This window comes from Tenrec ecaudatus, chromosome 2 (assembly GCF_050624435.1).
Source record: "Tenrec ecaudatus isolate mTenEca1 chromosome 2, mTenEca1.hap1, whole genome shotgun sequence".
Lineage (NCBI taxonomy): Eukaryota > Metazoa > Chordata > Mammalia > Afrosoricida > Tenrecidae > Tenrec > Tenrec ecaudatus.
The window spans coordinates 44,710,178-44,723,722 of record NC_134531.1 but is presented as its reverse complement, the minus strand read 5'-3'; the positions used below and the strand labels follow the sequence as shown (position 1 = coordinate 44,723,722).

The window sequence follows — 13,545 nt, the reverse complement described above, 5'->3', positions numbered from 1 at the left end:
CCCTCTCTTTCAAAATGTATTATATATCCTGAATCCTATACCATATGTTCCACTCCCTTTACTTCGGGAGGAGGTTGTTTTCTATTATTTTTGGTTCCTGTTCTCAGCCATCTTCAGTAACCCAGACAACATCCGGGATCATAAACACGAACCGAACGTCACGACCAGCCACTGAACACTCTTCTTACACCCCGCTTTATCTTTTAGTGGGTGATTTCTGATTTGTTTTGCTTTCAATTTCAATCTGACTAATATTATGGAGTAAAGTTATGAGACTCTGTTATTAAGGAACCAACTCCAAGTCTAATCCTTAGAATCCCTTCAAACTATAAGCACTCTCTGTGCCAGCTCTCCGATGAATGACACCCTGAGCTCTGCTTCTATGATAGATGCACAACTATTTTGCTGAGATTAAAGCTACATGAGCTTATTTTTCTTCCCTCCCTACTTTAATACTCTTCTATAGCGTCCCTTACCTTTTTATACTCCAAAAATCCAGAGAGCATTTCCATTCATTTTCATACCTCAGTTAAGCATATTTGCTTCCGATCTTCTTGCAAGCACTCCCTAGCAGCTCCACCTCTCTCTACCCAGTGGATGCTTAAGTCACTTTCTTCTGACACATCATCTTCTTTACCCAGCTCTGAAAGCAGGGATTTTTCTCTACCAAGCATCTCAAAATAGTACTATGAAATCATTGTCTGTCTTTGTGAAGTGGTTTGGCCTCCACTGCTGATTAAAATTCATTTCTCATCAGTTATCAATGATCTTTTAATTATCAAATATAAAACAGATCTTTGATCTGCTGGTGGTATTTTTTAAGTTATCTAAAATTTATTCAAAAATAACATTTTAGAGAAACAATCAATGTAAATGCTTTACAGTCAATAGAAGATAAACAATACAGTTCAGCGAAGAATCCATAAAGTATGTAAACGTCTTGTACAAATTCACAACAGTTACAATTGCAAGAAGGCTTCCAAAAGTTGGTAGAAAAATTCCATTGTGCTACAAATTTCAGAAGACCCCTGGTATTTGGTTGTTGTTCTACAGCAGTTGATGGGCATACAATTAACATCATGCATTCCGTAGTTGAAGCGCATCGAGGAGAGTTGTCTAATCACCAGCCACCAGCTTTAGGATGCGCTCTTCTTTCCCGCACTCTCCATGACACACTCCTGACACCACCCTCGTTGGCTACTTCTTCTCTGGGTGCTTCAATGCTGAACCACGTCTCAGCCATGACCTTTTCGTTCTGCACTTCCTCTTTTCTTCTCGCTATTTCACCTCTGAATTTTATTCTATGAATTTAATTTTTAAGGACCTGCCACTGGTCCCGTTATCTTACAAACTACCTGACACCTCTAGTAATCTCTATCTTACTATGTTTTTATCTATAGAGTTTGACATCTTCTCTGATTTCCAGCGTGGGTATATGTTTCTAGTTGTTTGTGGGAGGACAACCCCAGTCTTTGGTGGCCCAGTTTATCTCGTAAGTTAGTGGTTACCTCTAGGGCAGCTCGTGGTAAAGTTGGCAGCTTGAGAGCATCAGGTCTTTCTACTCCCAGCAAGAGGGACAGTCTTGGAAACTCACAGGGGCAGATCTACCTTGTCCTGTGGATTCACTATGAGTCAGCATTGACTCAATGGCAGTGAGTTTTTGTTTGCTTTTTTTGTTTGTTTTAGTGTTAGGAAGGCACTATCTTCTCTCCCTTATTCAATTATGTTTTGAAATCTATTTTATTTTATTAATTTTTTGTTGATTTCTCATCTGGAATATAAAACTTTAGTAATTTCTCTGCTCTATATTATACCCGATTAGTTATCAAGGGTCACCACTTCAATTGGTAATACTTCTCACACCCATGCTCTGATTTCCATTGCCACTCTCTTTGTCCGAATCACATTTCTCTTACATGGGGTATCTACACAATATCCTTGCTTCATATGCCAGTTTTTGAACATTTTTTTGCCTGCCATTTTAAATGTTTTACCAAATTAATCTTCTCTTATGTACATGAACTGGTCTTTTCTCTCCTCCGAAACTTTTACTCTTTTCATACAAATCAAATAAAATTCAGATTCCATATGGTCATATTCTCCCAACCCTGTGCTGTGATCCCGCCTAAATGTCCCAGTCTCCTTTCCATTCTTGCCTTACTCTGACAATTTCAAATTTTCTTCTGTTTATTGGGATGCTGATTACTGGTCTAGTTGCAACAATTTTTGCTTTCGTTACATTAATTATAATCCCTCATGAAGGCGTAATTTTTTCTTCATAAGTCTGTCCTTCAGATCCTTTCAATAAGCACAGTTTGTCACAAGGTCTTCATGACTCTTCAGCCAATTCTGGTGCCTTGTTGTTCTTCGGATAGTCAGCGTCTCGCACGATTTGCTCTTTGGAATTAGAAGCATCAATTTATGAAATTACAGCTCATTTTTATCCTTAAAATGCCTCACTGAAAGGCCACAACGTGTTGAGCCTCCGCTTCAGAAGTGCGCTCACTCCTTTCTCCCCGCTGGCTCATTTGCACTGGCACAGATTCGTCTGCTCACCTAGCTGTCATATTGGTTTCCATACTACAGAGTTGAGCCTCTCACTCGTTCCTGATCTCATACCCTACGGTGGGAAATAGCCCACGTTCTTTGATGTGGCTTATAAGACCGTGCTCGGCCTGTGTCTATTTAGATGGCTTACACACGGGTGCATTTTTAATAAGACCATGGTGTTGATTTCCTCAGGTTACAAGGTAGAGCGTGTGCCCTAGACTGCCTCTTGGTCTTTCTTACTGCTCTCTCCTCTGCTCAAACCATTCTCTACTGCAGACACTCTTATCAGAGGCCACCTTTCTTCCTACATAGTCGCTGAAGGCTTCATCTGATAGACCGACCTGTTGTTGGTGTATTGTCTGTCTCTTTCCAGTGTGTGAGTTTGTTGAGAATTGGCACAATGTCTTATTCCTTTTCGTTAGTAACCAGTTTATAGTGTGTAAAAAGCCCTGGTAATTGAGAGGGCTGAGCATCAGATGTCTGACTGCAAAACCATTGGCTCAAATCAACCAGTAGCTGTGCTGGAGGAAGATAAAGCTGTGTACTTCGGCAGCGATTCACAGTCCCAGAAGCTGTGTGCTCGACTCTGGCCACAGGGTTGCTAGGAGTTATAATCGCTCAGTGACAGTGGTTTTGTATAATAGGAACTCTGTGAGTGTTTGCGAAGTGAATGGTTTAAAAAGTAAAATTCAGATCCACTTAATAAAGTTAGAGATCCTTGAAGTGGCAAAGTTAAAATGCTTAGATACTTATTTCTTTAAACAGATGAAAATAATGTTTTCCCCTACACTGCTGCTTCCCTGTCGTCAGAATCACAGTACAGTATAAACTTAATGTACTGACATAAGTTACATTAGAACATAAGGATGATGGACAGAATAAGAAAGTAAGGAAAGACATGACCATTATTAATGCAAATGTGAGTCATAAAGTAGCCATGTTTTATGAATAAAAGTCCACGGAGAACCCTGGGAAATCTATCTTGCTGCAGACCAAATTGCCTTCTATGCTTGTGAAAGCTACCCTATGAAGGAGGAAGATAAAAGAATGGATATTTTCAATCAACAGTATTGTTGAAGAATATGAAATATAACAAGGGTTTCCAGAAGAACACACCAACCAGCACTGGAAGAAATTGAAACAGAAGTATGCTCCTTAGAAATAAGGATCACAAGCCATTAGGGACACAGCATCAGGAAAGATCAACAGCTTGAACCAGGCATCATGCTTGGTAAAAAAATAGGTTCATCACAAATGGAGAAAATTCACAATAAAATGGGTTTCCACAATAGCCAATAGACTCACATATGCCAACATAATCAAATTGACTCCAAGTCAGGCCGTGTTTCATTCTCTTGGACATCAGGAGCTGGTTATATCTCCATGGAAACTTAGAGCAACATCAAATGAGAATGTCAGGTACCTGCTACATTCAATTTATACTAGTAGATTCAAAGAAATATTTGGTTTTCAGTAAAAAGATGCATTATCCCCTGATAGATGAGCTATAAACTAATACAAAGTTCTGTTTTGTTCTGTAGTGAACTATAATGTTCTCCGAGAATCTAGGGGGGAAAACTTGTGCATAGAAAATGGTAAATGAAAAAACAAACAAACAAACAAACAAAAAAAAGAAAATGGTAAATGAATGATATTGTAAATACCCAATGACTCTGAGGTCATCAGAAAGGAGAAGTGGAAAGGAAGGAGCTTTGCTATTTGTTTTGTGGTGGGAGGCAAAGATAAAACACATGCCTTGTCCACACACACCCGTACACGACTACCTGGAATGGGAACTGGTGTGGTCCATTTTGAGTCAGCAACCATCGTATGTTAGCATCAGCTTTAACTTAACATACTTCATGTGTCAGATTTCCAAAAGGCTTATGTTATAAAAGCGTTATTTTATTATTTAACACATTCTTATGTAGTTAAAACCAGTGATATCTACTAACACAGGTCCAAAGCAGAGTTCTTAAAATGAAGGGTAAGTAAAACATTCAGACTCACAGCAACTAACATAAAAAGGACCGAATGCGCAACACTAGAAATAGTCAAAGTAAGGGATCTGCAAATTATTCCATATTACTAACCAATTCAACTTCACTATAGTTTATCAATGATCAATGTTATATCCCAACCTTCAGAGTCGAACCCAGGACCTCGACGCTAATCTGTTCTAGAAGGAGCGTCCAGATGTGATGCAGTCGAGTGCTGAACCAATTTTCCTATAAGAAATAACTGAAAACAAGTTATTGTGTTCTCAACCACCAAGTTTTTACCCTAACCTTGCCTTTTTATATAAGACATTACACAGAAATTTCAAAGTAAATAAGCTCGGAGTTAAATATTATGATTTAAATAAGAAATACAACATTGAAAACGTTTTTCAACAACTGCAGTATGGCCCATACCTTGAGATGGATGATGATCTGGATCTGTGGACACGGACGTGGAGAGGAGAGATGGAGAGACAATCATTGCTTGACAGGGGAATCCCCTTCCTTAAAATCAACTGGTAGCTGCTTTTCAGGAGGGTTTTCCCACTTCTTTGCCTATTTTTTTTCCCACTAAGATCTGGCTGGCTTGCTCTAAGAGAAAATCGGTCCAATGTGGTCTGCTTTTTGGCATTTCCTTACTGTTTTCTGCAAGGGTTTACTAAATTATCATCAACAATATCGATAGCATGGTTAACCAGTTCCTTATCATGATGATTCTTTTCAAAACACTTTTTTAGAACCCACATTTTTTATTTAAAAACAGTACAAAAAGCCACAAAACTAAGAAAATCATAGCAAAGCGCTAGGAACACAGCTGCCAAAGGTTTAAACCATGAGCAATAACAACACCAACTAATGCCGAGTGACCGAAAGAGGAACTGCTTTTGTTTACAAAGATCACGTGCCTCGGGTCTGGTTCTGATGTTTTGCTGGGGCTCCGATGGAAAATTTTCTTGACATTTCATGTCAACGTCCCATTATGTCAAGTACTGCTGTGATCGAGTACTGGGGTTCTGTATTTCCTAGGTGCAAGAAAACGTTTAAATAAGTGGAATCCCTAAGATGTAACTATCATTAGAATGTTTCTCTGTGTGTCCTTTGGAAGTTCTTACAACTTATGCCATGAATATGCAGGACAGTTCAGTTCATACTATTTCTAAACAAATGCATGATTAGAATCCTTCACCTATTTTCATTTCTTAGTAGATGCGAGGTGATTTATCTTATTCATATGTAAGCTACAAATTAAGACACCTTGAACAAATGGCTGGTCTATTTCTCTCATTCATCCACGTGAGAGCAGGACTGCTGAAGAGGCCACCCCCAAGGCGCCCATCTAAAGGGGTTCTCTCCCCGCCAGTCTCCAGGAGACTGTTCTCTTATGAGGTGCATGTCTCTTGCTTTTCTTCAATGTTGTTGTTGTGGGTGGTGGTGGTGGTGGTGGTCTTTCTTCTATAATGACTTCAGCACTTGGAAGCAAGGTTTTTTCTTTCTTGAATGTCAACATTACATTTTCCTGTGTTTAGGAGGCACACATTTAGTAATTACTCTTTAGATAAATGAATAAACATATTACATCAGCCTTGGTATTGTTGGCTCCAATTCAAAGCAACACTTTACAGTAGAAGGAAGCTCCACGAGCATCCTGCAGCATCCTCACAATTGTTAGGTTTGAGCCCATGGACCACCCACTGTATCGATCCATCTCCCGGAAGGTTTTCTTACTTTTCAGTGACTCTACATGTCTAAGAGACTAATCTCTGATAACAGGTCCAAAGCATTCTAGCTGTACTTCTTCCAATACAAATTTGTTTATTGCTCTGGCAGTTACTTTCAATAGTCTCTGCCTAATAAATGCATCAATTATGCTACTGTCTTCCTTATTAATTGTTCACCTTTCACATACACATGAGCTGAACTGAAATGCCATGACTTGTGCCAGAAACACCTGAACTCTCCATGTGGTACCCTTGCTCTGCAGCACTCTATCGAGGTCTTGGGCTCCAGATCTGTCCAGTGCGGTGCATTGTCCGATTTCTTAACTGCTATTTTGTTGAGCATTAATTATGAATTCAAGAAAAATGAAACCCTGGGCAACACCAATCTTTTCTCTCTTTATCATGGTGTTGTCTATTGATCCAGTTATGAGGATTTGGGTTTTTTTTATATTGAGTTGCAATGTATACTGAAGGTTTCAGTCTTTGATTTTCATCAGGTCTAGAATGTGGACAATCATTTCAGAGATAAATTGATTATTGAGGTGGATAAAGAGTTTTATTAAATAATTTGTGTTGTTTTATGCATTAGAAGACTGATGCTCAGAAAAGTGAAGTGTTCTGCCTACAGAAAATAATTCATATCATAGAGATCTTACCACTGTTAATGTTATTTCTGATGTGTTACAAAAATGTTATTATCTTTTGGATCCTCATTGATTAGATTTTATGTATGCATTATACGCCAGAAAGTCCTACCCTTCAAATGATTGCTTTAAATCTTCTAAGTTTAGAGATTTTTGTCCAGAATTATCTCAATGTGACTGGTATTTCAATAAAATACACTTATAGAAATATTCCATTCAAACAAAATAAGCTACTGACAGACATGGAATAGATACAAAATAGTTTTCTTACATTGTTATGCTAGGTTGCCTAGAATATTGCGGTGGTTCATAAACAATTATTGATAATACCTTTATGAAAATTGAAGTTGTGAGCCACCTCAAGGCATAGATAATTTGCAGGGACTAAGTCAAACCAAACTCATTGTTGACTGAGCTAGGTGATATGACATGTACACTGGGCTTCATTGAAATTGCCGGCATTCTGGGAAATGATTGCCTAGTTATCTTAAAAGATAGTTATCTATATTTCACTTTGAAATAAAATACTCAGGGCCCCCATTTAAAGTAACAACTCCATTATTCTAAGAGAACAATTTATAAAACTGTACCCAGAATCTCAGCATTTTAAATGATAGCTATTATTTTGCCATGCCTTCACAATCCACAATCTGCCATCTCGAGTAGCTCTCTAGCTATCTCTATCAAAAACATGTCTGTCAAGTTGGATTTTAGTAATTTCTAGTAACTACTCCTCTTGCTGCCTGGCCTAGGTTTCCTCTTATCCTCTTTGAGTTACATAACAAATAGTGAAGGGTTATCCAGAATAATAGGAGACCCTGTGACATAGTGGACTACATGATAGACTACTCTTCACAAGGTCAGCAGTTTGAAATCACCAGCTGCTTGGTGAGAGCAAGATGAGGCTTTCTACTCCTGTAAAGAGTTACAGTTTGGGGAACCCACAGGAGCAGTTCTCCCCTGACCTGTCGAGTAAATAGAACTCGGGATTGACTCAATGTTAGTGATTTTGAATTTTATTCGGAATAATGATTAAGACCATGACCATGTTTCCACCAAGCTTATTCCAATCCACCAGGGCCACGACTTACTACATGGGATATGGATAAATATATGTGTGTGTGTGTGTGTGTGTGTGTCACACTTTCCTCACTGTAATGTGATGCTGACACCAATAACTATCTCATAAAGCTGTTGTTTAAAACATTAATAAACAAAATATGTAAGAAATTAGAAACACGCCTGGCACACGAGAAGTAAATATTAAACTTGAACTGTTTCAGCGAAAAGTAGGCTTGGTAGATAACGTCTCAGTCCTCATGACAGTTATGTAGGGAGAGAGATATTGAATAAGCGATCATAATTACCTGTGTCCAGTGCTGCAAGAGGGAGTTAGGACAATGGACAGGTGGGACACCAAGTCCAGCCCAATCATGTCTCATGTCTTTGACCATTTGTTTGACCAATTTGTATGTCAGCTATTCCTTCATCTTATTTGCCAACTTTTGGGAGACTTTTGATGGCCTGAAGATCAAAACTTACCTATGAAATATTAGAGTCCTGACACTGATGTATCCTTTAATGCAGTCAGTATATTTTTAAAATTTAAAAATCAATTTAGAAAGCAATAAGCTTTATTTCTTTGCTTAACAAAACCTGTTAAACTGAGTACAAATTAAGATATTTAATTTTTTGTACCATGATCAGACTTACAAAATGGCAAACTTAACTGCTGAGAAAGAGGTTAATGCCCTTCTGAGCCTGTCTCCAAAGTTCAGAACTGATCTATTTTTAAACAATGGAGTGTGAAAAGCCATGGGCTGAAAATAGGTACAGATCATGTGTCCCGGCAGAATATAGAACGTCAGTATATTTCATTTTCACAGAACATGGATCTGGCTGTGAATATATTCCTGTCCTCTGACCTTTAATTTGTCGCATAGACTGTTATGCAAGATAGCATAATTTGCATGCATACTTATTTAGTGTAGTTTTGAATAATTTTATTTTTATGAGACTTTTTGGGATTTTCAAAGGCCTTCTATAATTCTTTTTTAGTTATGACTAGCCAAAACAGGCTAGAATTGTCAAGCTACAATGAGTCCTTACAAATTACCTGATTCTCATTTAAGAGTTGTAGTAACAAAACCCTAACAGAATCACTTATTTGACCAGGCTGTGGTTGTACTGTTAGGAAAACAAATTAGATCTCCTTTCTTGTAGCCTATAACTTTTTCATGTATTTCCTACATTCTAAAAGACAACAACAACATTTATCAATTGCTCAGTATATACATGACATTGACTCAGCTGTGATAAAGAAGGCAAAATATAAGATGTAGTACCCAGTCTCAAATACATAGAAAAACAGTCTACAGAAAGCAACATTCCATGCAGGAAATATAGGACGTCCAATATGGGTAATTGCGAGGGATTTGTAGACCATGAATATTGTTGAGAAGAAAATAATGTGTTTGGTAGAGCCTTGTAAAGAACTGTGAAAGCCTCCGAGGGATGGGTTTGCACTCAGCCTTGAAACACATACCCAGATCAACCAAGAAACGGAGAACGTGTGTTACGGACAGAGAAAAAGAAAAAGGAGACCTTTCCAGAGCCTCGTCATTATCCCCAGCTCCTCTTTTGATCCAAGGATGAGTGATATAGATTGAAGGATAAGACATTTTCCTCTCTCAATCAAGTTATAGTTTTAAATATATATAACTACAACTAAAATGTAAACTAATTTTTCTTGTTGAGATAACACCTAGTCTTAGTCTGTCTTTCTACTAAGAAGCAATGTTTTCTTATTCTCCCATAGTATAATAACCTAGAAGATTATGAGCAATTTTGTGGAGGACAACTGAATGGTAGATTTCGAATGGTAATAATTAAGTTAATTGGAGATTAACTCAAACGCAGCCCTGATTGTTGCTCACAAGAGGAGTAGGCAGTGATAGGCATTGCATTAAGCAAGATGGAGAGAACATGCCTTGCTCTCTGAGGCTGATATTCTCTATCCAGGCTGACGTGGCTGTAAATCCAGAACACATGGCCGTCGTTAGGAGGCTTGCAGGTTTGAACCAGAAGTATCAGAGGAAAGTGGATGCAGTGATGTTTGTCTGGCATATACACAACCCAGATTTAGCATCATTTATTTTTCTCAACATTCATTCTTGTAGCTGAAGTTTCATATTGTTCAGTTATACAAAAGTTTAGTATACCTAAGTTATTGGTTTCATTTTGAATTTGACACCCATGAGTTATAAAGTAAAATACTGTGAATCACTTAATAGACTTGATAATGACAGTGACGATGGAGATAGTGATAACAATGATTTTAATGGCAATGAAGGTGGTGTTGATAATAAGGAGGATCGTGGTGATGGCGGTGAGGTTAGTCTGGGGATGGTGGTGATGCTGCTGCTGCTGCTGCTGCAGATGGTGGTAGTGATGGTGAGTGCTAGCGTTGTGTGAACAACATATTAAGAATTGGAGAATGCTGGTTTAGTTATCAATTCAACCACCAGGTAAACAACAGAGGGGCTTTCTGTTCAAGTGTGCTCAGATACTCAATTACATCAACTTGAGAACGCAAAAGTGACAAGAAACTACCACATTAGAAGGACATCTGAGCTCTTGTGTGCAGAGTAGTGGTTAAATATACAAATGATGAGCATTTCACAATCCAATATTAGTAACTTTAAAAATGAGCAATATCATAAAAGCTTCTAAATTCCTCCATGTTATCTTAAACTTAAAAAATAAAAAGAAATATTTCCTCTGTTACTGGCATGTGAAGGTTTTCTGTACCTATTAAATTTATATGTGATTGTAAAATAGTAAAATAATTTGCATTTTACAAATGTGAGTTTTTTGCCCTAAGGATCTAGTTTATACATGCATGGATTTATTCCAAGAAAAAAAGATGTTTAAACATCTACTGCAATCACTAGAGGGCTGGAATTCTCTTTGCTGTACATTTGTCATAGTCCGCTTATGGTGCTTTCAATCCACTGATCCCATTGAAACTATCTTTGGAAGAGAACTGTTTGCCTGTTAAATGGAATGCAGAGAGATCAGCTTACAAGGTTCATTTTTGTTCTGTTTTGCTTTTGGAATTGAAAAGGATTAATCTTAATAGAGTTGATGACTAAAATGATGGGAGGCCATAAAATGAGCAAGTACAATAGAAAAAGGGTATTTGTTATGGGATTAGATCTCCCTGGTTTTCAAGAAAAACAAAACCAGTGGCACTCATATATGTATGTCGAAGGGATCAGGTATCAGGCATCATTGGAACAAAAAATCTTATCATAGTGAGTGAGGGGGGGAGTGCGGAGTGGAGACCCAAAGCCCATTTGTAGGCCACTGGACATCCCCTTACAGAAGGGTCTCGGGGAGGAGACGAGCCAGTCAGGGTGCGATGTAGCAATGATGAAAAATATAACTTTCCTCTAATTCCTAATTGCTTCCACCCCTACTGTCCCCCACAATCATGATCCCAATTCTACCTTACAAATCTGGCTAGACTAGCGATGTACACTGGTACAGATAGGAAATGGAAACGCAGGGAATCCAGGGTGGATGATCCCTTCAGGACCAGTGATGCGAGTGGAAATCCTGGGAGGGTAAAGGGAGGGTGAGTTGGAAAGCGGGGGGGGAACCAATTTCAAGGATCTACATGTGTCCTCCTCCCTGGAGGATGGACAACAGAAAAGTGGGTGAAGGGAGACATCGGACAGAGCAAGATATGACAAAATAATACTTTATAAATTATCAAGGGTTCATGAGGAACGGGGAAGTGGGGAGGAAGGGGAAAAAATGAGGAGCTGCTGCCAGGAGTTTAGGTGGAGAGCAAATGTTTTGAGAATGATGAGGGCAATGAATGTACAAATGTGCTTTACACAATTATGTATGTATGTATGGATTGTAATGAGTTGTATGAGCCCCTAATAAAACGATTAATAAATCCAGGGGAAGGTCTTAGAGCAGTGGTTGTCAAACTGTGGGTTGTGACCCCTTTGGGGGTCAAACAACCCTTTCACATAAGTCGCCTAAGACCAGCAGAAAACACATGGTCATAGGAACCAAGACACCCCTCCTTTATCTGACTCCAGGCGGTCCTCCCACATAGATTGTTACCCATGTTTCACCATGATTCAAGAAAAGGTTTCATTTATTTGTTATTAGAAATAAATATTTCATTATATATATATAACTGGTGACACTCATATGTATGTGTCCAACTCAAATCTATGGGTCCTCTGCGAGCCCACTTTAGACTCACGGGCCTGCGATGCAGAAAGGTGGAGTGGAAAACAGGCAGCTCACAGGTCAGTGGGTGAAGAGTCCATGAAGCCAAGGTACATGGGAGCATGGTGTGTCACAAAAAGCTCCCAGGGCTCCTATGATGCCACCCCTGAGGCAGACCCAAAATCTAAGCAAGGAAGAAGGCAAAGGATAAGAGAGAGAGAGAGAGAGACTCCTATTGTTTCTCATAAAAAGGCCACACTGAAAGGAGGTATCATCAGACTGTGACTTGATTGATATTTTGACCTCGCCTAGATACAAGTGGACATGAAATGTAACCATCATCAGAGAAAGAACTTTTTAATGAAATTTGAAACCACCATAAATGTATAATTATATGTTCTATAACATATATGCAATTCTTTGTGTTTACATGATTGAATTCCATGTAAATTTTGAGTTTTTGGCCCCCCCCCAATGAAATAGAATAAAGTATATTTGTTTTAATATATTTAATATGAAACACCTAGGGAATCTGGGTGACATAATGAATAGGCACCTGAAAATGAGTCTGGCTGTCAGGTCTAGTGCTGGAGAACTGGAAGATATTCATAGGAGCTTTTTAAGAAGAAGCTTAGAGCAAACTGAAGATTGCACTGATGAGAAGAAGACGGGGGACGTTACACTGGAGAATTGTCTTTCCATCACACAAACGCACCTGCTCGTTCCTTGAGGGTAGCAAGGCCATTACGAGGAGCTCACGGAGAAATCTTCCTCCATTCACCCTACAGCCTTGATTTGCCCCCTTCAGATTTCCCTTTTTTTTTTTTTAAACAAAACAACCTTATTACCTTCAAAGCATTCTCCATTACAATGAGTACAGTAGTCAAATCTGCTATTCCATTCTTGGAAACAGTTTTCATACTCATCTGTTTGGCATTTTGAGAGCACCTCCTACATCATCAAAGTGCTGCCCTTTCATGTCCCTCTGCAGTCGCAGGGACAAAAAGAAGTCACGTGGAGCAAGGTCGGATGCGTAAGGTGTGTGGGGCAAGAGAGGCATGCTGTTTTTTGCCAAATATTGGCACACGGTGATGGCTGTGGGATACCTGCATTGTCATGGTGGCAAAACCAGTCTCTCCGCCCGCCCCCCCCCCACTGCCACAAATCAGGACTTTTTTGGTTGCACACTGACTGTTACACAATCTTTCAGAACCTCTAAATAGAGAGCTTGATTAACAGGCTGACTTGGTGGGACACACTCCAAATGCATGGTCTCTCTTCTGTCAGACAAACAAATGAGCATTATCTTGATCATTGATTTCACTTGACAAGTGTTTTGGGGGCAACATGATGATGGTGGCTTCCACTGGCTTGATTTAT

The 13,545-nt window shown here is 38.9% G+C and overlaps 1 protein-coding gene across 1 annotated transcript in view; it reads left to right on the top strand.

The window, feature by feature from the left end:
• HCN1 (hyperpolarization activated cyclic nucleotide gated potassium channel 1) overlaps positions 1–13,545 on the top strand; it is a 521,083-nt gene that overhangs the window by 425,364 nt on the left and 82,174 nt on the right. The gene's annotated exons all lie outside the window — the stretch shown is intronic.